We start from the raw sequence: 26,745 nt of genomic DNA on the forward strand, positions 1-26,745 counted from the left end.
TGAGGCAGAATTCTGCTTTTTTCTCCCAGATGATGAACCCTCAGCCTCTTCCATTTATGACAAAGTTGTACGAGCTAAGAATAAGAAAGATGCCTTTCCCCTGCCCTTCCTAAGCACGGACTCCCAGGCTGACACTGTAAGACAGGGAAAGAAGTAACCTAGAGGTAATAGGCCATGACATGGCCATTCAGAGTCAACTCAGCTTCAACCCTAGTTCAACGAGGTGGGACAAAAGGATAATGTGTACTTGAATTAGCTAATACCCTTGGGTGCTGGCTATCCTGGAGGTGTTAGGTGAGTTATTTTTCAATCCTTTTCCTCTACTAGATTTTATTTCCTAATGTCCTGTGTAGGAATCTTTACAAAGTGTAAAGTCATTAGAGTTGATAAAGGCAATAATTACCTAATTTAGCATGGTTCAGTATGATTGATCTAATCCCACAAGGAGATGTTATGGGCCAGAAGAAACATGGTACTAAGTAAAACTGATAGACAATAATGCTTGCATTCACATCTTTAGAGAGCTCATATAAGCAAGAAGTATTTAAGTACTCATTGGAATTCACAAGTATGGGAGATTCACAAAGTTAACTGTGTAACTTTGTGAATTCACACCTCTCTTGAAGCTCTTAGGGCCAGAGAGCACTCTGGGAGGAAACCCATAATCCCACTCTCATATCCCACAATCCCTCTCTTGGAGAAGGAGCATAAATAGAGCTTCAGTGAACCAGTCAAGAGAGTTCAGCTGAGTTGGAGGCTAAAGAAAGCAGAGGCAGAAGCAAAGGACAAAGCTGCAAGAGCTCTTGGAACCAAAGAGATAGGCCTCTAAGAAAACTAACCAGGCTATACTAGAGACAATAAAAGATCTGAACTTTTAGCACAGAAACTAAGGCTGCCTCCAGAAAATCTCCCCGAGAAACTTGCTCCCAGAGAGAACCATTATATTAAAGAAGAATACCACAGTCCTGGTCAATAGGAAGGTGTGAAAAGAGAAGTGTGTGTGTGTGTGTGTGTGTGTGTGTGTGTGTGTGTGTGTCTGTGTCTGTGTCTGTGTGTGTGTGTGTGTGTGTGTGTGTGTGTGTGTGTTCAACTGACAGTACTTTCTGTTGGGGGATTCTCTGGGCTATTCCTCTGAAGTCCTGAAACAGATAATTGTGTGGGCTACTGAGAAAAAGCACTGCTCTGGGTTTAAGTCTCAGTACTACCACGAGGAGTATTTTGAGACAGTTAACTTCTCTAGGCCTTGATTTCCCATCTGTAAAGTAAAGAGATTGGACTAGATGGTCTCAAAGGTCCTGTCAGGCTATACATCCTATGAAAATTACAAATAATTGAGTTTATGAGGAGTAACTCATCATTACCACTAGGCAACTCACTCTCTCTGCCTCTCAGAGAAAGCTCTGGCTCCTAAATCCTGCAAGAACACTGTTCTATCATAACTGCAAACCAGGCAGATCCCCTGAGAAGACTAATTACCTTCCCCACCCGACCTGGGCCTAATCTGAGGCATATTGTACATGTATGCAACACAGACTTGGTTCCTAAACTCTTCCACAGACTCCACAGTTATGAATCATAATATCTAAAGGAATTGCAAAGCAGCCTTTACTGACATAAGTATTGCTTGTGGACTGGGAATGAAATAAATTGGAGGCAGAGAGAAGAGGAGAGAGGTCATACAATACAACTGCCTCTCAGTCTCCTTGTGTCATCATCATCCTCTCACATGAAGAGATCCATTTTACAGGTCTGAGTTAGACCTCCAGCAGCCACTGGTAGGTGGCTCCCATATTGCAACAGAAAAAAAAATAAATCTGATATTTTATTCAAAGTCAGAAAATTGGCAAAGATGACAGAAGATGGGGTTAGTCAATTTTGGAGTAGATTTAGAAACAGAGACATACCATGCATTATTGGTAGAGTTGTTCTGGAACATTCTGGAATTCTGGAAAATAATGTAAAGTTAATGTGAAAAGAATAATTAGACTGAATATATATTTTTTATCCAGAGATTCTACTGCTACACAGATATCCTGAATAAGTCAGACACAAAAAAAGAAAATTTCCAAATATGCCAGATATTTTAGTGACATGTTTTTGGTAGAAGAAATAGAAACAAATTAGAGATCCATAGATTAACAAACTATAGCACCTGAGTGTAGTGAGGAATTACTGTGCTATAAAAAATTACAAATACTATAATAACAAAGAATCATGGGAAGATTTACATAAATTTATGCAAAAGGAAGTAAACACAACCAGAAAAATGATCTATCTAATGACTACAACAATGTATATAGAAAAAAATGCCAACAAAACAATTTTATTCTTTGGATATTATTATAATCACATTTGTTCGTAAAGAAGGGAAGGAGACTCCTTTCTTTTTTGTAAAAGTGAGGGGACACTGGAGCAGTGTGTACAGAGGGGACACACTGTATGTGTTAACATATAGAATATAAAGATAGACTAGAAAATGTACAGTGATGTGAAAACAGAAGGTTTCAATAAAATTTTATTTAAAAAAACTGAAATCATTCTGCTAATACAATTAGATTGTACTCTAAGGATTTGTTGCAATGGAAACATAATTGGACACTTCTGTACTAGATAAAGAATTTTGAATTTTTCTTTTAAATTTTCTTTTAACTGTTTTCAAGAAGGCAAACAACCAATGTTAGTTTGTGGGCAAATTCCTAGCAACAGTGCTGAACTGGGAGACAAAGATTTGTCAGGTCCTCCCTCAACCAAAAATTATTGGTATGACCTTGGATAAATCACTTAACCCATATGGACCCCAGTTTCTTCTGGGCCCCTAGAAAATATGGCATTGAGTAGATGACTTGAAAGATTTTCTTCTAGCTCTGGCTTTTTATGAGGAAAAATAAAGCCTTTCATGTTCCTTCATTCTAAACTATTTTCTTTATTCCTTCTTGCTAACTCTAAAATGCACATATTTTTTACTTTGTTTTGAATATTGTCAACAGATGATTACGTGTTGATTTAATATTCTGCTACTTGCATTGTTATGTGTTTCTACTTCAGTACTTGTTGGAATCCTTACAAAGAGTTAAGTCATTAGAATTGATAGAGACAATAATTATCTAATTTAGCATGGTTCAGTATGATTGATCTGATCCTACAAGGAGATGTTATAGGCCAGAACTTGAAACAAGGTACTAAGTGGAATTGAGGAGACAATGTTTAAGTCTAGTTTAGAATTGATTTAATCCTTCAACAAATAATGGTTTCCCAGTGATATGATGATTGGTGTGTACTCATTGTATAGCATATAAGCAAGAAGTTCTTAGGGCCAAAGACTCGGAGTTGGAGACAGGTTCATTCCATATTCCACCTTTGTGCTGGCTGGAAACATTCGGATGGAGCTAAGGGCTGAAGCTCAAGACTTTGAAGGACACAATAAAGGACTGGATTTTAACTTCATGGCTGCGTTTGAAGTCATTATTACTTAGAACTGAAACTAAGGCTGCCTCCAGAAAACCTCCCCAAGAAACCTGCTCCCAGAGAGAATCATTATATATTAAGGAAAAGAAGAATACTACAAGTACTGTTTGTCTGAAATGGTAGGTTCCAGGTCCATTGGACTTTGCTTTCATTGTTGTTTTTTTTAAACACTAAGTAGTTTAACATATAATGCATTCTATTTTTAAAAATTGTATTATTTATTATTATCATCATCATTATTAATAACAATAATGATTCATTTGAATTTAGTTCTTTAATGCTTACAAAATGCTTTTCTCATTCTAACCCTGTAGTCTGATTGAAAGAAGCTTTGTTATTCACCTGTGCAGGAAAGGAAACTGAAACTCAGAGAAGTGATTTGTCCAGAATGATACAGACAGGAGTTTCTGTTTTGAGTCAGTCTTTACATGAACCCTGATCTTCTGATGAATGCATATTCTTTTTCCACTACACATTATTTAAGCACATATCTCTGCTTTAATTCTCTCTCTTTTTTTAAATCATAGTCACAAATGATTTTCATCAATAATAAAATCTGGACAGATTTTTTTTTCAAGGGTTCTTTCTTTAAGAAAATATGCATTATTTGCCTTTGATCTTAAGGGAATTCATGTAAGGGTTCCTAAGCTGAGTTCTATGATTTAGAAGTATGTATATGTACACATATGTACATACACATACACATATACATCGTTAATTGTATTTCACTAAAATTAATCTTTTTATTTCTACTTATTTTATGTATTTAAAATACTATTTTAAAAAGTGTTCATAGGCTTCACCAGATTGTCAAAAAGGTCCATTTTACAAAAATAATTTAGAATTCCTGAATGAGGTCATTAAGTGTTAAAATCAAAATTCATTTTCTCCATCTTCAGAATCTTTCGTGTTTAAAGTGACATGTTTACATGAATTGTTCTTATTTATTTGTCTTTAAAAATCAGTATAAATATTGTTGGTGGAATTGTGAACACATCCAGCCATTCTGGAGAGCAATTTGGAACTATGCTCAAAAAGTTATCAAACTGTGCATATCCTTTGATCCAGCAGTGTTTCTACTGGGCTTATACCCCAAAGAGATACTAAAGAAGGGAAAGGGACCTGGATGTGCCAAAATGTTTGTGGCAGCCCTGTTTGTAGTGGCTAGAAGCTGGAAAATGAATGGATGCCCATCAATTGGAGAATGGTTGAGTAAATTGTAGCATATGAATGCTATGGAATATTATTGTTCTGTAAGAAATGACCAGCAGGATGAATACAGAGAGGACTGGCAAGACTTACATGAACTGATGCTAAGCGAAATGAGCAGAACCAGGAGATCATTATATACCTCAACAACAATTCTGTTTGAGGATGTATTCTGATGGAAGTGAATCTCTTCGATAAAGAGAGCTAATTCAGTTTCAGTTGATCAAGGATGGACAGAAGCAGCTACCCAAAGAAAGAACACTGGGAAATGAATATAAACTGCTTGCATTTTTGATTTTCTTCCTGGGTTATTTATAGCTTCTGAATCCAATCCTCTCTGTGCAACAAGAAAACTGTTTGGTTCTGCACACATTGTATTGTATCTAGGATATATTGTAACCTATTTAACATGTAAAGGACTGCTTGCCATCTGGGGGAGGAGGTGGAGGGAGAGAGGGGAAAAATCGGAACAGAAGTGAGTGCAAGGGATAATGTTGTAAAAAATTACCCTGGCATGGGTTCTGTCAATAAAAAGTTATTTAAAAAAATCAGTATAAATTAAAACAGCAATAACAACAACAAAGCAAACATCAGCCTAGGCTTATATTTAGGGTATTATTTATAGGATTGAAATTATTTTATTTCACAAAATTTTAAATTTAGTTAATCTTTTTTCCTCCTTTAGACTGATTAACAGAAAAATTGTACCACCAATATATGTATTTTCTACTTTTCATTTTCCACCATTTTAAATTTAATATAAAATGTGTGTAAATTATCTCATTTTAGAGAGTAGCTAAAATGAGTCATTTTCCCAATAGAGAGCAGTGTGGACTTGTTAACCAGCTCAAGCTGTCTCACCTTACCAAACTTTGAACTAGCTAAAAAGCACTAGAAAACAATCCTCTCACTAGTGCCTTCTCTGTTTCAATCCTGTAGTTTAAGAATGCAAATGCTGTTTTTGTGTAATGTTAAAAAAGAAAATCTGCATTTTTGTTTACATCAAGGAATTGGGGACAATGAAGGAACAGCCTGTCCAGAGAGATATTGATCATCACTTGTCCTCTGAGACATGTTGGAACATCTGTTTATTGTTGCCCTGATCTCTGTTCTATTAAATACCTTTGGAATAAAAAAGATTTCATGTTGTAGGGGAATGGAGTGCTTTGGCCATCTTTAAATAGCATTCATGGAATTCAATGTGATAGGGAATTTGGTCATATATTACCAAATCTTTGCTGGTCACAATGTCTGTTAGTGCCCTTCCTATCCCTAGTTGGCTGACTTTAAAGGGATCACCTTCTTGTCCAAGAATCTTGGTAAAAATGTTGGTGCCTAAAGTGTCATCACCTGAAATACTTTTGATTCTCATTTTCTTCTCTAATTAGAATAATCATTGGTCCAAGGCATTATTCTAGAATTAATAAATTGATTTTTTTTTCTTTTTGCTTGGTTTTTCCTTATCCTAATCTATATTTGTTTTACTTGACTTTTAACCCCTTTATTCCTGTGGAGAAATGAAAGAATCAGAGAAAATGAGTAATCTAAATCAGTAGCACTGATCCCTTTGTCAGAATATTTGCTCAAAGAGTATCCATCTCTTCCTTACTTTCTTTTACCTACAACCATATTAATAAAGCACACTACAAATTGGGTGAGAAAACCTATATAATGTCAAAAGTCTGGGAATTTGTGTCTATAGAGAGGTTTTTTAATTTTTAATTTTTTTAAGAAAAAAGTTGAAATGAAACATCGAGTGGAAAATATTAAGTGATTCATCTCTAAGAGCCAGGAATACAGCATAATCCAAAGATTATAGTAGCCATAGTTAAGAAATCAATGTCATTCATTCAGTCAATTTATTTAAAAAGCAACTAATTAATGCTAGATATTAAGAGGAAAAGCTAAGGTACTAGATTAGAGTCTGGTAAGAGGACAAGTAAGAAACATACTCATGTTTTGTTAATTGAATCTATAATTGTGTCAAAATAGAAAATTCCCTATGAGGAATTCCTTAAGCAACTATTCTGTAACTTGTCTACATGGAGAGTTTTCTGGAGCAGAGGGTTATATTTGCCAAGGGTAATAAATGAAGCAGGGTTTGAACCTTGGCCTGATTTCCAGGCCATCTTTTTATACACAGTGATAATTTTTGCATATTCAGTAGCAAATGTCATCTACTTTATTCAGATATACAATATTAATCATTGGAGTATCAAGTATTCATATTTTTTGATATGATCACAGTGCACAGTGCACTTGGCACAACATAATGCGCCAGGGGAAAATAATTTGTTAGTGTCTCAGAACTTCATTTCCAAATCTATTGTTGAAATGAGATTCTGCTTTTAGAAGAATTATTGTTTTGGCATGAGGAGCAACTTGCCATTCTTATAAACTTTTATAACTTCTCCTAGCTTGAAACCCAGGTATGTGTCCAGGAAATAAAAACAAAATGTATTGTTTTCAATCTCTGAAACAAACAATGAGTTAAACTGTATTTCATATTCCAACCTAGCCCTGACAGTAGCTAGCTATTGTCTTAGGACAAGAATCCTCAAGAGTTGAGATCCATGAAGTGGAAAAGGGAGAAAGTGAAAATAATTCTCATCACCCTAAACCAAAAATGACAAGTCATTCAAAATAAGCTCTAGAGGAAATGAACATTAATGAGCAGAAAGTCCTTGTTAATAATAAACACTTTACTTATTACTTCTTGAGAAATCATAAGTCAAAATGGTCTATCCTTTGCATTATTTTCATAACTTCTAAATCTGACTTTAACCACAGCAAAGCTGTATCTTTCCATCTAGATTCCATTACAAAGTTATCCATAGTCCTATACCCTTCAAAAACATTCTTACCCTTATATTTTTGTAAGGAAATGGGAAACAGAGAGCATTGACCAAAAGACTTAATTTCTCATCCCTGTTACCTTCCTATCTCTCCACCCCAGCACCCCCAAAAAATCACTAGTAAATTAGTACGCAGTCACAAGGATAATTTTTTCAAAAAACAAAGGCTTTTCTAAAATACTATGCATTTCAGGAAACCTCTTAAATCATTTTCCCTCTTATTTGATTTTGAAATTAGCTATTGTTCTTTAAAATTTATTTTTCATCTGCTTTGAGAGTTTGCTTTTATATTTTGAACTCTGGTTGGAAGAGAGGTTCTATTTCCTTTATAACTTAATTTCCACTGAGCTATCAGATCTCCATTTGCTCTGCTAAAGCTGTATCTAAATTGACTTTGGTTTTAAACTTAAGGTGATTTGGAGTTTGACTGCTGCTTAGATAGATTAACCCTTGTTTTTGCAGGGAGGCAATAGAGACAAAGACAGAGTAAGTTGAGTATTACAAATCTCCTTTTGTACTTTTTAAAAAGGGAACAATTTGGGGAGGAAATCATTGGATTTATTTGTCCTTTTTTGTTTGTTTTAGTTTGCTTCATCTTCATATTCTTCTCTCTCACCTTGTCTACCCTGATGTTTTCCCAATTTATTCAAATAAATCCCTGATGTCATCTTTTTTTGACAAAAAGAAAGGAGATGAAAGAGGACTGATTAGAACAGCTTGGTGTCCTAATTGACTTGTTAAATTCCCTTTTTCCATTTAAATCTTTTCTTGCTTGAATTTAATTTGCTTAATTTTGCTTTTTTCTGAAATTTTGTTTTGGTGTTTGCATTTTCTTTACTTTTGCCCTTTGCTACTTCTCCTCATTTTGCTTTTGATTGTATTAATTCTTTTTCTCTTTGATGAAGCGTTCAGCTTTAAACTCTTAATTTTTTTTCCTTACTGAATTTGTTGTTATTGAAGCCTCCCTTTCATATTAATTTCATTTGTTTGGGGTTTCCATTTCTGGGAAACCTGTAAGAATAGATTTCAGATACTTATCTGGCACACCTTTGTCCTGAATTCACATTTTAGGGTCAGGGATCGATTCTGCTTGACTTAATTCTTAAAAGACTTTCTAATATCTGCTGTTCAGTGGCATTTTTCATCACAGGCTCCCATGTTTGGAGCTCTGCCTATGAGTTCTGTTAATACCAGACAACTGCATTTCTTGCACCTGCCACCAATTTTCAGAAACACTGGGGTCTGCTTCACTGAACTGGCTCTTTCCTGACATTGTGCATCTAGTCATCTATATCATTACTACAGCAGAGTTACTTGGAGTGCTGCAGGTTCCATGTTTTGTTCTCATCTTTGCTCTTGTAGTGCTCATTCCTATTTATAGAGCTAACCCTGCTCCTCTGTGTCTTTAAGAGTATATTTCTTACTGTCTAAAGTTACCATACTGATAAACAGCAATTGTAATATCAGGGTACACTTTCTGAGAAGAGGAATTAGTTTATCACCCTTGTTCAAATACCAAGTAAGATTATCAAGTAAAAGGAGCAATGATTGTTTAACCCTCCCAGATTTTGTCTAGTGATCTGTAATCATGATATTTACCCATCTACTTTGTGTCACTTAGTTATCTAAACGGTAATGATTAATAAATTTACATACAGCCCCACAATAATGAATAAATTTTCCCTTTCGTAGATATTAGTGCAAGTGTTCTAAAACATTGAATTTGAATTATTCTGATTTGATTTTGGCCTCCTATATTTCAGGATTCCTGAAGTGTGCATGAACAAGAGGTAAGATGTCTCAGGTAATAGGGTCTTCTAGTTTGGTTTATAGACTAAAAATTCAAGAAGTGCAGACTGAATTTAAAGGTTTGCCTGGGGCTAACCCTGAGGTTTCCACTTCAGAACTGGATCTTATTCATTTTTTAATTTCAGAGCATAGATGCCAAATCAAATCCACTTCAGAAATATTTTTCTTTTTTTGTACAGTTATGAAAACCAACAATATTTTGATCAATATGAACATGATTAAGAGCACAAAAGTTTCAGCCAATTAAAATTCTAGATATTAAACTAACCTTGTAAAGAGAATATGAAGGTACATTTGCTAGATTTGGATCTAGGAAACTCTAAGGTCTTCTTCAGGCACTTAGCTGTATAACCTGGGCAAGTCATTAAGTCTATATTAGCTCAGAGAACTTACTGTGTTACTAGTTGATGTAAACTGGGTGCAGAAATAATTTCAAATGCTTGACTTGTATAATGTCCAGATAAATTGTGGCTGAAATGTATGAAGGAGAACTGGATTTGGAGCTATATGACCTAAGTTTGATCTTTGTGATTTCATACAAACCATAGTCCCTCTGGGCCTCAGTATTCTCATCTACAAAATGAAAGAGTTGGACTTGATGGTTTCAGTTTTTTTTTTAAATTTCTAAATCTGGGGGCGGAGCCAAGATGGTGGAAAAGGCACACACGACTCTCTAAGCTCCTCTCATTCCCCTCATAACAAACTATTTAATCCAGCCTCAAAATAACTCTTCACTGCTTAAATTCATGAAGATTAGAAGTACTACAATTTACCAGCCAAAGTCAATCTGGAAGATGGGGAGGAAAGGTTTGTCCTGAGGGGCCAGGAACAAATTAGACCAGGCTCTGTGGCTAGAGAAGTTATAGAGATGACTCTGCTATAGGCTAACTGCTCTGCCTTGACTACAAAGCAGTAAACTAGCAGAGAAATTAAAGCCTAGAACAGAGGGTACTCTAAAAAATGCCATAACCTAACGAGATCTAGCTGTAACCACTCAAACCCGGAAATGACTCAGGCAAACTGTAATGCAGCCCTGCAGCCACATCTTGAAGTTCAGGGCTTTTGCGGGGTCAGTTACAAATCTGCACAGCAAGGGGGCACAGCCTAGACAGCCTCTAATCAGCATAGTGGGGGGCTCGGCCTGGGGTAATAGAACTTCCCCAGCAGACTGTGCTTCCTGGGCAGACACTTCAGGTTCCTGCAAATCCATTCACTGCTCAACTACTAACACCCACAGTCCCAGGGCAGGCTTTAGCTTGGGGTAGTGAAACTCTCACAGCTCAGTGTCTAGTCCCAGGGCAGTCGTTATCTTACACAACTGGGGTTCTTTGCAGGGCACTTTCCCAGCTTGGCCCTACAAGCCTGAATCATTTCCGGGTGGGGAACTCTTTCCCAGAGCTCTCCAGTACCTTGCTGCTTTTTGTAGCCAACTGGCAGGACAGCTACTCGTCCATACACCTTTCACTGCTTTGCAGAGGAAGCTGGTAACCTTCTGGCTCTGAAGGCAGACCTTACAGTTTTTAACAAAATGAGTAAAAAAAAAATCAAAAGAATGATTGATAGTTTCTATACAGAAAGAGAACAGCTTTTCAACCCTGAAGAGACTAATAGCAGACAGTCTCCAGACAATTGTTGGTCTCCAAAACAAAAGGCTCTCCTAGAAGAGACAATTAAAAACCTTAAAAGAAAATTAGAAGAAAAATGAGGAAAGGAAAGAGAAGCTATGCAAGAGAGCAACAACTTCCTAAAATGTGAATTGGAAAAGATAAAAAAACTCCCAAGAAGTGCAGGGAACCAGAACTTGCGAATTGGAAAAAGAAAATAACTCACTAAAAAAATAAAAAATTAGTGAAATGGAAAAAAATTCCATAGAGCAAAACAACTCAATTGGACATATACAAAAAGAAGTAAAAAAAGCTAATGAAGAAAATAACTCACTAAAAATCAGAACTAAACAAATAGAAATGACTGATTCATTGAGACATCAAGAATCAGTCAAGCAAAACCAAAAAAAATGAAAGATTGGGGAAAAAATGTCAAACATTTACTTGGAAAAACAACAGACCTGGAAAATAGATCTAGGAGAGATAACCTGAGGATCATTGGACTACCCGAAAATTATGATGAAAAAAAGAGCCTAGATACTATTTTACAGGAAATAATCAAAGAGAACTGCCCAGAAGTAATAGAACCGGAAGGGAAAATAGGCCTTGAAAGAATTCATAGAACACCTTCTGAAAAAGACCCTAATAAAGACTCTGAGGAATATTGTGACCAAACTTCAGAATTTTCAGACTAAAGAAAAATTTTTACAAGCAGCCAGGAAAAAACAGTTCAAATACCGAGATGCCACAATAAGGATCACCCAAGATCTGGCTGCCTCCACATTAAAGGATCGAAGGGCCTGGAATCAGATATTTCGAAAGGCAAAAGACTTGGAATGCAGCCAAGAATAAACTATCCAGCTAAGCTTAGTATTTTTTTCCATGGAAGAAGATGGACATTTAATGAAATAGAGGAATTCCATTTGTTTCTAAGGAAAAAACCAGACTTAAACAAAAAATTTGATCTCCAACAACAGGACTCAAGAGAAGTAGAAAAAGACTCTTGAGAATTGTATTTCTGTTGTGGATATACATAAAAACCATATGTATAATTTGATTTTACCGATATAACATAAAAAAGGGAAGGAGAAATGGAAAGGGGATAGTGTCATAAAAAGGGAAAAGGGAGATGAAAAGAGGGAAACTACATGTGACAATGAGGCAAAGGAAACTTATCATATATGAGGGAACTTAGAGGGGGGAGCGACATTGTGTGAATCCTACTCTCATCAGAGTTGGCTCAAACAGGAAATAATTGACATATTTGTTTTACAGAGATTCTTCTCTCACTTCATTAAAAAGTGGGAGAGGAAAAGGGAGAAGGAAAAAGAGTAATAAGGGAAGGATACATGTGGTGATCTTTTTCTTCTTTAAAATATATAATAAATATGATGGTTCTCTCTGCAAGAGAGAGCAGGTTTCTTGGGCGAGGTTTTTCTGGAGGCAGCCTTAGTATCAGTTCAGATCAATAATCACCCCACATGCAGCCAGCTGGTAAAAATACAAACGTTAATTTTCAACTTCCAAAGTAGGCTGGTTAGTTGAGGCCTATCTCTCTGCTTGGTTCCAAGAGCTCTTGCAGATTGTCTTTTGCTTCTGCCTCTGCTTTCTTCAGCCTCCAATCCAGCTCCACTATTTATGTAATTCCCCTGAAGTCTGACTGAGAGCCTTTGTCTGTCTCTTATATATGAGAGAGAAGAATTGTGGGATATGAGAGAGAAGGATTATGGTTTTTCTCCCAAAGTGCTCTCTGGCCCTAAGAGCTTCAAGGGAGGTGTGAATTCACAAAGTTACAAAGTTTACTTTGTGAATCTCCCATACTTGTGAACTCCAAAGAGTAAAGGTATGAACACAAGCATTGTATTAATTAATTCTACTTAGTACCTTGTTTCAGGTTCTGACCCAAAACATCAACTCTAATGAGTTAGCAGTAAAGATTCCAACAGGTACAAGAAAGGGGAAGGGATTCAAAGGGAGCAGGGAGAGATACTAAAGAGGGAGAGCTGTATGACATAAGTGGGACCAATAAGTTTAATACTAGGGAAGAAGGGAAGGAAGGCAAGAAAAAGAAAAGTATAATCTGGGGATATTAGGATGGTAGGAAATACAGAATTAGTAATTTTAACCGTAAATGTGAATGGGATGAACTCTCCCATAAAGAGGAGGCGAATAGCAGACTGGATCAAAAGTCAGAATCCTAAAATATGTTGTTTACAGAAACACATTTAAAACAGGGAGATACATACAGAGTAAAGGTAAAAGGCTGGAGCAGAATCTGTTATGCTTCAGGTGAAGTTAAAAAAGCTTGATCTCAGATCAAGCAAAAACAAAGATTGATCTAATTAAAAGAGATAAGGAAGGAAACTATATCTTGCTAAAGGGTACTATAGATAATGAAGCAATATCAGTATTAAACTGATATAGCATCTAACTTCCTAAAGGAAAAGTTAAGAGAGCTGTGAGAAGAAATAAACAGCAAAACTATAATAGTGGGAGATCTCAATCTTGCCCTCTAAGATTTAGATAAATCAAATCACAAAACAAATAAGAAAGAAATTAAAGAGGTAAATAGAATATTAGAAAAATTAGGTATGATAGATCTCTGGAGAAATCTGAATGGTGACAGAAAGGAGTATAATTTCGTCTCAGCAATTCACGGAACTGACACAAAAATTGACCATATATTAGGACATAAAGACCTCAAAATTAAATGCAGGAAGGCAGAAATAGTAAATGCTTTCTTTTCAGATCACAATGCAATAAAAACTACATTCAACAAAAAGTTTGTTGTAAATAGACCAAAAAGTAATTGGAAACTAAATAATCTCATCTTAAAGAATGATTGGGTGAAACAGAAAATTATAGACACAATTAATAATTTCACTGAAGAGAATGACAATGGTGAGACATCATACCAAAATTTGTGGGACGTAGCCAAAGCGGTAATAAGGAGAAATTTTATATCCTTAGAGGCTTACTTGAATAAAATAGAGAAAGAGAAGATCAATGAATTGGGCCTTTGGTAAATCTGATTAGAAAAAGGAGAGAGGGAAATCAAATTAGTAGTCTTAAAAATGAAAAGGGAGAACTTTCCACTAATGAAGAGGAAATGAAAGAAATAATAAGGGGTTATTTTGTCCAATTTTATGCCAATAAATTTGATAACCTAAGTGAAATGGATGACTACCTCCAAAAATATAGGCTTCCCAGATTATCAGAGGAGGAAGTAAATTGCTTAAATAGTCCCATTTCAGAAAAAGAAATAGAACAAGCTATTAATCAAATCCCTAAAAAAAATCCCCGGGACCAGATGGATTTACATGTGAATTCTACCAAACATTCAAAGAAAAATTAGCACCAATGCTTTATAAACTATTTGAAAAAATAGGGAATGAAGGAGTCCTACCAAATTCCTTTTATGACACAGACATGGTACTGATACCTAAACCAGGTAGTTGAAAACAGAGAAAGAAAATTATAGACCAATCTCCCTAATGAATATTGATGTTAAAATCTTAAATAAGATATTAGCAAAAAGACTACAGAAAATCATCTCCAGGATAATACACTATGACCAAGTAGGATTTATACCAGGAATGCAGGACTGGGTTCAATATGAGGAAAACTATTAGCATAATTGACTATAGCAATAACAAAATTAACAAAAACCATATGATCATCTCAATAGATGCAGAAGAAGCATTTGATAAAATCCAACATCCATTCCTATTAAAAACATTTGAGAGTATAGGAATAAGTGAATTTTTCTTTAAAATAATCAGTAGCATCTATTTAAAACCATCAGTAATCATCATATGTAATGGGGACAAACTGCAACTGTTCCCAATAAGATCAGGAGTGAAATAAGGTTGCCCACTATCACCATTACTATTTAATATTGTATTAGAAATGCTAGCTTTGGCAATAAAAGTTGAGAAAGAGATTAAAGGAATAAGAAAAGGCAATGAGGAAACCAAACGATCACTCTGCTGATGATATGATGGTATACTTAGAGAACCCCAGAGACTCTACTAAAAAGTTATTAGAAACAATCCACACCTTTAGCAAAGTTGCAGGCTACAAAATAAAGCCACATAAGTTATCAGCATTCTTATATATCACTAACAAAACCCAACAATTAGAGTTACAAAGAGAAATTACATTTAAAGTAACTACTGATTGTATAAAATATTTAGGAATCTATCTGCCAAGGGAAAATCAAAAACTTTATGAGCAAAACTACAAAACACTTTCCACACAAATTAAGTCTGATCTAACCAACTGGAAAATTATTAAATGCTCTTGGATTGGATGAGCAAATATAATAAAGATAACAATACTATCTAAACTAATCTATTTATTTAGCACTATGGCAATCAAAACTACTTTGATGACCTAGAAAAAATAACAACAAAGTTTATATGGAAAAATGAATGGTCAAGAATTTCAAAGGAATTAATGAAAAAAAAAATCAAATGAAGCTGTACCAGATCTAAAATTATATTATAAAGCAGCAGTTACTAAAACCATCTGTTATTGACTAAGAAATAGACTAGTTGATCAAGGGAATAGGTTAGGTTCAAAAGACAAAACAGCCAATAACTTTAATAATATAGTGTTTGACAAATCCAAAGATCCCAGTTTTGGGGATAAGAATGCATTATTTGACAAAAATTGCTGGGAAAATTGGAAATTAGTATGGCAGAAACTAGGCATTGACCCACACTTAACACCATACACCAAGATAAGGTCAAAATGGGTTCATGACCTAGGCATAAAGAATGAAATTATAAATAAATTGGAAGAGCATAGGATAGTTTACCCCCCAGACCTGTGGAAGAGGGAGGAATTTATGACCAAAGAAGAACTAGAGATCACTATTGGCCACAAAATAAAAAAAACATTGATTATATCAAATTGAAAAGTTTTTGTACAAACAAAACAAATGCAGACAAGAATAGAAGGGAAACAATAAACTGGGAAAACATTTTTACAGTCAAATGTTCTGATAAAGGCCTCATTTCCAAAATATATAGAGAATTGACTCTAATTTATAAGAAATCAAGCCATTCTCCAATTGATAAATGGTCAAAGGATATGAACAGACAATTCTCAGATGAAGAAATTGAAACTATTTCTAGCCATATGAAAATATGCTCCAAATCATTATTAATAAGAGAAATGCAAATTAAGACAACTCTGAGATACCACTATATACCTGTCAGATTGGCTAGAATGACAGGGAAAGATAATGCGGAATGTTGGAGGGGATGTGGGAAAACAGGGACTCTGATACATTATTGGTGGAATTGTGAACACATCCAGCCATTCTGGAGAGCAATTTGGAACTATGCTCAAAAAGTTATCAAACTGTTCATATCCTTTGATCCAGCAGTGTTTCTACTGGGCTTATACCCCAAAGAGATACTAAAGAAGGGAAAGGGACCTGGATGTGCCAAAATGTTCGTGGCAGCCCTGTTTGTAGTAGCTAGAAGCTGGAAAATGAATGGATGCCCATCAGTTGGAGAATGGTTGAGTAAATTGTGGTATATGAATGTTATGGAATATTATTGTTCTGTAAGGAATGACCAGCAGGATGAATACAGAGAGAACTGGCAAGACTTACATGAACTGTTGCTAAGTGAAATGAGCAGAACCAGGAGATCATTATGTACCTCAACAACGATACTGTTTGAGGATGTATTCTGATGGAAGTGGATCTCTTCAATAAAGAGAGCTAATTCAGTTTCAATTGATCAAGGATGGACAGAACTAGCTATACCCAAAGAAAGAACACTGGGAAATAAATATAAACTGCTTGCATTTTTGTTTTTCTTCCCGGGTTATTTATACCTTCTGAATCCAATTCTCCCTGTGCAACAAGAAAACTGTTTGGTTCTGCACACCTATATTGTATCTAGAATATATTGTAACCTATTTAACATGTAAAGAACTGCTTGCCATCTGGGGGAGGGGGTGAAGGGAGGGAGGGAAAAATCGGAACAGAAGTGAGTGCAAGGGATAATGCTGTAAAAAATTACCCTGGCATGGGTTCTGTCAATAAAAAATTATTAAAAAAAAATAAATTTCTAAATTCTATGATTCAAACTTAAAACTCATAAAGTGGTGAGGTAATGCTTTTTATATAATTAAAGATGCACTTTATCCTTAACACACGAAAGATTTCAAGAAACTAGACATTTATCCTAAATCTCTTAAGTATGTCACATTCTTGAACATACATATATTTTAAAAAAATAAACCTTCTATTCAAATGGATTAAAAAGACTGCATTCTCTTTGGAATTCTAAATGGATGACTATTTAGACTAATAAGATATATAGACTAATAAGAATAATAAATAGACTAATAAGACTTAGGTGGAATTCTAGGACATTTTGTAAGGATTTACTCTTTACTTACGACTCAGTATCACTATGACATTATGGCAAAAACATAAAACATTAGTAAAGAAGCAGCCTTGAAAGATTCTCTCCCTTTGGGTTGTTAGGGAATTTCCACTGTCAAATGAAAATTGTTCCTATCTGTTAACTACATCCTTTTTCTCAATGACTGATTGTGTTTGAAGAAAGGAAGAGAGGTCTCTGAGGAGGGAAACATTTTTTTTTTAAACAGAAAGTAGTATAACAACTTTCATTTCTGTAACTTTAAATTTTTTTAAAAATATTATTGTTTGTACAAAATATTATTTAAATATTATTTGTTTGTACAAAAACTTTTCAATTTGATATAATCAATGTTTTTTATTTTGTGGCCAATAGTGATCTCTAGTTCTTCTTTGGTCATAAATTCCTCCCTCCTCCACAGGTCTGGGAGGTAAACTATCCTATGCTCTTCCAATTTATTTATAATTTCATTCTTTATGCCTAGGTCATGAACCCATTTTGATCTTATCTTGGTGTATGGTGTTAAGTGTGGGTCAATGCCTAGTTTCTGCCATACTAATTTCCAATTTTCCTAGCAATTTTTGTCAAATAATGCATTCTTATCCCCAAAACTGGGATCTTTGGATTTGTCAAACACTATATTATTAAAGTTATTGGCTGTTTTGTCCTTTGAACCTAACCTATTCCCTTGATCAACTAGTCTATTTCTTAGTCAATAATATTTAAACCCTCCAATGTGGGAAAAACTTATTATCTCTTCAGATAATCACATTTTAATGCTATCTATTTTTCCCCCCAACATAACTCTCTGAGATGGCTGTAGCAGACATTTTACAGGTAAGAAGATCCATGGGTGATATGAGATCATATAGCTGGAAGAAATGCTAAGGATTCTTTAGACTTGTTCTCTTGTTTTACAGAAGAGGAAGGTGATACTCAGACATGAATTAATTTGCCCAAGACTATTTACCACAGTTAGTGGTAGTTTGAATCCAGGTTTTCTGATTCCTATACCCAGGATACCACCTTTAATTTTAGAATAGAAAAACAATCTAGCATAAGAGGTTAGAGTTGTAGCAGGAAGTAGATAATTCGGTTTCTCCCATCAGTAATATTTTTTCTTCCTGAGTCTCCTGACTTTATAGTTTAGATGGCTTCTCAGGTCCCTTTCAGATCATAATCTATAATAATATCTTTTTATCCCTTTCATTAGGTTACTTATATAATATACTTATATAACTGTTTATATTTTTTATATATCCAATTATTCACTAAACTTGACTATATTCAAATGTGCAATATAAAGAATATTTACTGTCCAGACTGGCTTCACCCTTTGGACAGAGACATTTTTCATAGGCGATGAGAATAAAAAATTAATATTGATTGAAAAATAATCTGGGTTAATAGATATTGATCTTGCGAATGCTTATAATTAGTATTAATAAATAGGATAGTGGAAAATACAGAAATAATTGTAAGGAATTGATAGAAAGATTGTCCGTCAGAACTAAAAGATTTTTCTTTTTTTAATTGTAGTAAATTTACTTATTTTTAATATACATTGCTTTATGAATCATGTTGGGAGAGAACAATTGGAACAAAAGGGAAAAACCATGGGAGAGATTTAAAAAAAAAAGAAAAATAAGTGAACATAGCATGTGTTGATTTACATTCAGTCTCCTTAGATCTTTTTTCTGGATGCAGATGGCATTTATTGTGCAAAGTCTATTGGGATTCCTTCTGCTCACTGAACTGATGAGAAGAACCAACCCTTCCGTAGTTGATAATCATATATTCTTGCTGTTTTTGTGTACAATGTATTCCTGGTTCTCCTTGGTTTGCTGAGCATCAGGTCATGTAAATCCTTCCAGGTTTTTCTATAATCAGATAATTCATCATTTTAAAAAGAATAATAATATTATATTATTTTCATGTATCATAGCTTGTTCAGCCATTCCCCAACTGATGATCATCCACTATTTTCCCAATTCTTTCTATTACAAAAAGGACTGCTACAAAATTTTTTGCACATGTGGATCCTTTCCCCTCCTTTATGATTTCCTTGGGATACAAACCCAGCAATGACATGGCTGAGTTAAAGGGTATGTGTAGTTTGATAGCCTGATAATTCCAGATTGCCCTCCAGAATGTTTGGAGTTTCACAACTCTACTAACCATACATTAATTTTCCAATTTTCCCACACCCCATTCAACATTTATCATTATCTTCTCTTGTCATATTAGCCAGTCTGAGAGGTGTGAGGTGGTATCTCAGAGTTATTTTAATTTGCATTTCTCTAATTAGTAGTGATTTAGAGAATTTTTTTTTATATAACTATAAATGGCTTTAATGTCATCATCTGAAAATTGGCTGTTCACATCCTTTGACCATTTGTCAATTGGAGAATGATGTATATTTTTATAAGTTTGACACAGTTCTTTATATAGTTTAGAAATGAGACCTTTATGAGAAATACTGGCTGTAAAGATTTTTTCCCAGCTCTGTACTTCTGTTTTAATCTTGTTTCTCTCGGTTTTGTTTATTCAAAATTTTTTTAATTTAATGTAATCAAAGTTGTCCATTTTGCCTTTCATAATGTTATCATAAATTCCTCCCTTCTCCAAAGATCTGATAGATAATTTATCCCTTGTCTCTCTAATCTATTTATGGTATCATCTTTTATGCCCAAATCATGTATCCATTTTGGCCTCATTTGGGTATGGTTTGTGAGATGTAGAAGCTCCTTCACCTCCCCTGAAAGATTATGCTGAATCTTGCTGAATAATGAATTCTTGCTTGTAATACCATTTACAACATCCTTTGCAGTTTCAGAATATGGTAATCCAGGCCCTCCTATTTTTTATTGTAGAAGCTGTCAGATTCTTGATAATTTTGACTGTTGCTCTTTTAAAATTTTGAACTATTCATTAGACCTTGATATATCGGTTCTTAGACAAAATTGACAGAACTGTCATCACAAAAATATTCATAGACAGCCTAGTAGGCACAAAGCATAATATATGCTCTCATAAAAATAGTTTGAACTCAGAAAAAAGACAGAATTGCAAATATGCAATGTTCCAGAATGGAATTTTTGCATACCATCCCTAATTCAAAGTTAATGTTAACATATAAGGGAAGAATTTTTTTTAAAAAGCAGCTTAATAACAAAGTTGAACAAAAAATGTTACAACCCACTGTTGTAATTTTTTTAAGTAATTTTTTTTCAAAGCTTTCTGACAGCCATCTGATCAGACTAAAACAAGAATAAGTATTTATTTCAGCATAAAACTCTAGTATGCCCTTTTCAAACAGCTGGACTTCCCGATTAAGATGGTGAGTAGTGGGGGAAGCCTTCTATAGAAATCTACTTCAGGAAACAGGTCAAACCTATATCTAAGAAAACAGAACACCAACAACTCCGCTTTCATTCCCCCTTTTCTGACCTCCTGGATGGCACTAGCTTCTGTAAAGACATGATGGATTTGAAAGCTGGAAAGAGACCTTTGGGGCAGAATGAGGTGAAGGGGGAGAATTTATTTGAGAATATTTGATTTGGAAATTTATCCTAGAGAAGAGAAACATGACAGATATCTTCCAATATCCAAAGGGCTGTCAAATGGAAGAGGGGTTAGATTTACTCTGTTTGGTCCCAAAAGGCAGGAGTTAAGAGGGGACGTTCTAGAGAAACAAATTTTGGTACTATCTGAGACAAAATTTCCTAACAATTAGAGCTGTACGGAGAAGAAATGAGTGGCTTCAAAGTGTAGTATTTCCCTATCACCCGAGATTTTGAGGTGAAGAAGGATGAATGTACACTTGTTAAGGATTTTGGAGAGGAGGTTCCTATTCAGGGACAGCTTGTTCTAGAATCTAGAGAATCTCTGAAATTCCTTCCAGCCCTGGGGATTCTGTGATTTGAACATTTACCAAAGCCTCAGATAGGCATCCAGATGGAACATTTTCAGCTTTCCATCTCAATCCTAATGAATTTGAATCTCCAAGAGCAAAAAGCAGTTGTTACTTTTCCAAAAATCAAACTATTAGGTTTCTAAATATCATACAAACGTGTGGTAGAATATTCATCCAAAAGCCACCCCCAAAACAAAAGTAAAAAATTAAAACTAAAAACAACCCAAGATATAAGAAGACATGTACTTCTTTTATCTTATGCATGTGTTGTTTTAATTCTGGGAAATGAAATTGCACTGGTAACTGAATGGTCTGAGAAAATTAAGATCTATATGGTTTTACATTGAAATAGGGAATGGGAAGTTACCGTATATACTCGAGTATAAGCCGAGTTTTTCTGCCCACTTTTTGGGCAGAAAATCCCCTCCCCAGCTTATACTCGAGTCACTAGATAAAACATGTGTAAATATCCCTTTGAATGCTCCCCTGTTGTGTAGTATATAGCCCGAGTGCCGACTGTGGTACTACAGGACCGGCCGTTGCTACGGTGATACGGTGTTCCTATAGTATCACATTCGGTAACCGGACTATATACTAATGCTGGCAACTACTCTACATAGGTATACTGGCACCCGCTCTCCTCCTCTGCGGGCACCGGTGCGCTACCTAAATCTACTGATATAATAAGTTTTCCCAGATTTTTGGGTTAAAATTAGGGGCCTCGGCTTATATTCGGGTCGGCTTATACTCGAGTATATACAGTAGTCTGTTTTACCCAAGATACCAATCTACAGTGAGTAAGGCCCTAGAGAGTTTTGAATAGACCAGTTAAAATAAGAACAGATAAAGATAAACACAAGAGTTGGAAGAATTAATTTAGCATCAGGACCTGCTTCTATGAACAAATCACTCATTTTAGCTCCTTTTAGTTAATTTTAGTTAATTTTCATTTTTTTTAACTCCTTGAGAAAGGAGCTTATTTTAACTAACCTGGAACCAATTTTGGAAAGCCTTATAAATGGTATAAAACAAAAAAAGAATATTAAACATAATAGATACAGTAATTGAGAAAAAAGCCAATTTTAAATATCAAAAAAACAGCCATTACTTGACTAGTGATCTTGGACTTCACCTCTCTGGGCCTCAGTTTCCCCATTTGTTGAATGAAAGAATTGTTCTACATGACCTTTAAAGTTTATTCTATCTTCTAATCTTTGATCCTATCTCACACACAATGATAAATGTTGATAATAAATTGTCAAAAGTTTGAACCACATCTTTCCTTTCAGGCAATGATAAATAAACTACAATTTTTTTTTTTTGATGAGGCAATTGGGATTAAGTGACTTGCCCAGGGTAACACAGCTAGAAAGTATTAACTGTCTGAGACTGGATTTGAACTCAGGTCCTCCTGACTTCTGGGCCAGTACGCTATTCACTTTACCATCTATGCTGCCCCTGTTTTTTTTATTTTTATTTTTTTTAATTAATGACATATAACTCAAAAGTTTTATGTAACTATTTTTAGAGAGTATACTTATAATATAGTGAAGTTTGAGTGCTGTTGATAAATATAAATGTCAACATAGAATTTGAATATTTTTTCTTTCTAAAATAATCATGCTTTCCAGCATGATTCTTGAGTAGATTACGAAAAGACCAGTGTTTTGTTTTGTTTTGTTTTTTTTAATTCAATCCAAAAAGGAATTGAGTGGTTTCATGATAACTGGTGTGCGTGCGTGCGTGTGTGTGTGTGTGTGTGTGTGTGTGTGTGTGTGTGTGATATACAGTAATCTTGGTGGGAATTTACTCAACCAATATACAACCTAACTCATCTATTCATCACTTTAGAAAACTATTTTCTTGGGAGGTGAAGTAGCTAGGGTCACAAAGTAAGTATATGTCAGAGGAAGAATGAAATCAAGGGATTTCTGACTCAAGCTATCTATCTACCTACTATGCCATTTTGCATGCAAAAATTCTGCATAATAACTTAATATGTCATGTTATAAGCATGTTATAAGACCTCATTGAGTAAAATTTTAAATCTACTCTGATGGATTCTTTTGATTCTTCTAGTTTTCTCCCTGGTTTCATTAATCATCAATATGGCCAACCTCATCTTTGTATAACTTTTATTAGCAATAGATTTTGTTTCTTGCCACTATATGTAGAAAGAAAAGTCATATGCAATTCATGGTCCTGTTTGAGTTCCCTTTGTTCCTTTTTCCAGGATTGCATTGTGTGTATGTGCGTGCGTGTGTGTGTGTGTGTTGGAAACTTTTTTGGAAACTTGCAATTTACCAACTCTATATGATATAAGTTCTAGGATGTTATAATGTTATCATCCTTATTGTTGCTTCATGTTGTTCGTGGTGGTGGTAATTCTTCATTATCAAAGAGGGCTAATGACAGAAATTGATGGATATGTACCTCAGTGGATTCTAAGCAAAAGAAAATATGTGGAACCAGTGCATAAACTTCCTAATCTAGACAATGGCACAAATATAGACATTTTCAAATGAAGAAAATTCTTTATACTATAACCAGTTTAAATAATAGGAGAGGGTTGGTGAATTGCTTTTACAGGGGTACCTCTATTCTCTGGCACCATATTGTTAGCAGTCAAGTTGCCTCATTTCTCCATGAATAAATACATTTTGGGTAACTTTCAAGAAATCTGCTAACTGGAGTATCTCATGTACATTCATATCTATCAACCAAAGTGCCAATTAGATTGAAGATTTTGACAACCAATATGAGCCCTTCAGGTGTTTCTGTCACCATTTTTTTCTGGACTCATACTTTTCAAATTTTTTAAGCATTTTTCTCACTTGAGGGAGATGTGGTTGTTACTTTCTTTGCTTTAAATATAACTACAGAATTCACAAATTGTGAATGAATGAATTGATAATGGCTAGTACTGCTACCCATCCCTAGGAAGCAGCATTTAATTTATCAAAATATATTCATACATTGAAATTACCCCAAACTTGCAACTTTACTCCACGTACATAGTCTTTGAACTTCCAACTCACAAACTACTTCAAAGCCAATGACCGCAAAATGACTATAGGGTTGAATCTCACTGTCATTCAAGCCTTTGTTGAAAATGAAATTCATTTCTGGTGACTATCATTTTTTTAGAAGTCTTCTAAGCCTAAGTTATTTAAATTGACATCTTTATACAGGACAAAGGCTGCATCTGCTACATTTTAAATGATTACTACACTTTTAAAATGATTATCTAAAAAAGAAAATAACAAACAATAACAAGAAGAAATGTTTGATATTGGCATGAACCCTATAGCCTTGATGCAGCTGTTGACTTTGAATTGGGCTATCAGTGAGAGAACATGATCATGGAGTGAAGTTACAAATCTGGGCTGACAACAATCCACTAACATGTTCAGACCAATGCACTGTTAGATGATGCTTCCTAGAGATGTCTAGCAGTACTAACCATCTATTAAATGATCCATTTTCAGTAAGATATCACAAGAAATTCATGATGGGAGAATCTGCATAGCAGTGAATAGAGAGTCAACATAAGAGTCTTAATTGTGTCTGTACTCCAACAAATAATTGGAATATAGGAGTTGGTTGAAATTTAATATGTACTGTCTCTAAATGTTTTAAAGCAAAACTAGCATAAGTACTGTCAGAAAGAAAATTAATGTCCATAGACCAAATCTTTAAAGTCTGTAAAATAGCAAATAATTCATTCTGTTGTGTAGCTTCAGAAAGAGTATCATACACATATTTTTAATTGAAAGGAGGACAAAAAAAAGCTTCTTTATTATGTTTAAGTAGCATCAGTAAAAACATTAAGACTCTGTGGAATAGACTTGTCAATAATGATTCTGGGTATCACCCAGGCCCATGCAGAATACAGTTTTGCATTAGATAAAGGAGAACATTTAACAAGACAAGGAAAATTGTAATAATAACTGCCATTCTAATGATGTCTGAAAGAAATCATTTAGGAGTCCTGTAGAAAAAGGGATACACATACACACACACACACACACACACACACACACACACACACACACAAAATTACAGAACATGCAGTCAAAATAACCATCCTTTTGACAGCCTTGAATAAAAATTTGCTATCATAGTAACATATGGGCTTAATGAAGAGTTAAACTGCATTGGAGGTGTTATCCATTCTGCAACAGTTTTTTCTTGATGTAATATCAAAGTAGGATATTCAGGAGTATCCAACACTTTTATACTTAACCCTTTCTGTGGGTCAACGCAACCTGTTTGAGTTTTTTCAATGCTTTATTCAACTGTTTGTTGTACTTTCATAGCTGACTAAGTAAGTTGGTGTGGAGAATTTAAATCTGAATTTCCTGTCAAAATATCATATAAAGGAGTCAATTGTGTATAAGACAATCTTATTTTTGGGTGAAGCCATTGTATATCACCCATAAGCTTTTGAAAATCATTTAAAATTTTTAATCTATTTTTCTTATCTGCAATTTTTGTGGTCTTATAAACTTAAATAGTTTGATAGAAAAATGTCATGGGAGTATAATCTTCACAAAGAGAGGAACTGTCATTTAAATATTTTATCTTTCAATGATAAACACAGTGTAGGTGTGTAATAAATACTAATTAAATGAATTCATGAATGAAAAGGAAAAAAAAGAAAAAGAAAAAAGAAAAATGTCATAGGAGCCATCTCCTAGTGACTGGTGGGATCTAATTCTGACCAGTAGAATATATTGTGTCATGTAAGAGGACGATAATGATACAAAGAAACTGAGAGGTAGTGACAGAAAGTCTCTTGACCTTTTACATCTTACCTCTTATTTGATCTCTACAAAGAATATATATTTTCTAAGCATAGCAAGATTATTATTGCTGAAAGAAAAGCATACATTCTTTCACAAGCAACATCTGTGTCAGCAAAAATGATTTCCAGACTGTTATCCTGAATGCTAGTGTAGGTCAGAACACTTTCTAAAATTGACCAGTTCTGCTCCGGCTTTTCTGGGTCCCACACTGAGTGTGGTTCACAATAGAAAAATTCTCCTAATATTGAAAACTGATTACATAATAACTTTGCTCAGGAATGTAGGGATTATTGAAAACAATTCTTTTTAAAAAGCATTTCCCCTCCTTTAACTTCAGGGCCACAACTATTGAACCTTTCAGCATTTTTGTGGATTTTGAATGGAAGTTTTTTTTGAGATTTTAGTTAAGAATCAATGAGACATCATAGATAGGTTAAAGAATCTTGATGGAGTTTGGAGTTTATGGGGCAATACCCACACAACTAAGATGAATGTCTCATTAAGGTACCGATGAAATTATGGCACCCATATTGTGTTTTATCATTAGAAGTGCCCTTAATAGCTAAGTTCTAGCTCTGTAAATATTATTACAATAAAACCTTATTTATTTTTTATTATACCTTTGTATTTACAAAACATATGCATGGGTAATTTTTCAACACTGACTCTTGA

This window comes from Antechinus flavipes, chromosome 1 (genome assembly GCF_016432865.1).
Source record: "Antechinus flavipes isolate AdamAnt ecotype Samford, QLD, Australia chromosome 1, AdamAnt_v2, whole genome shotgun sequence".
NCBI classification, from domain to species: Eukaryota; Metazoa; Chordata; class Mammalia; order Dasyuromorphia; family Dasyuridae; genus Antechinus; species Antechinus flavipes.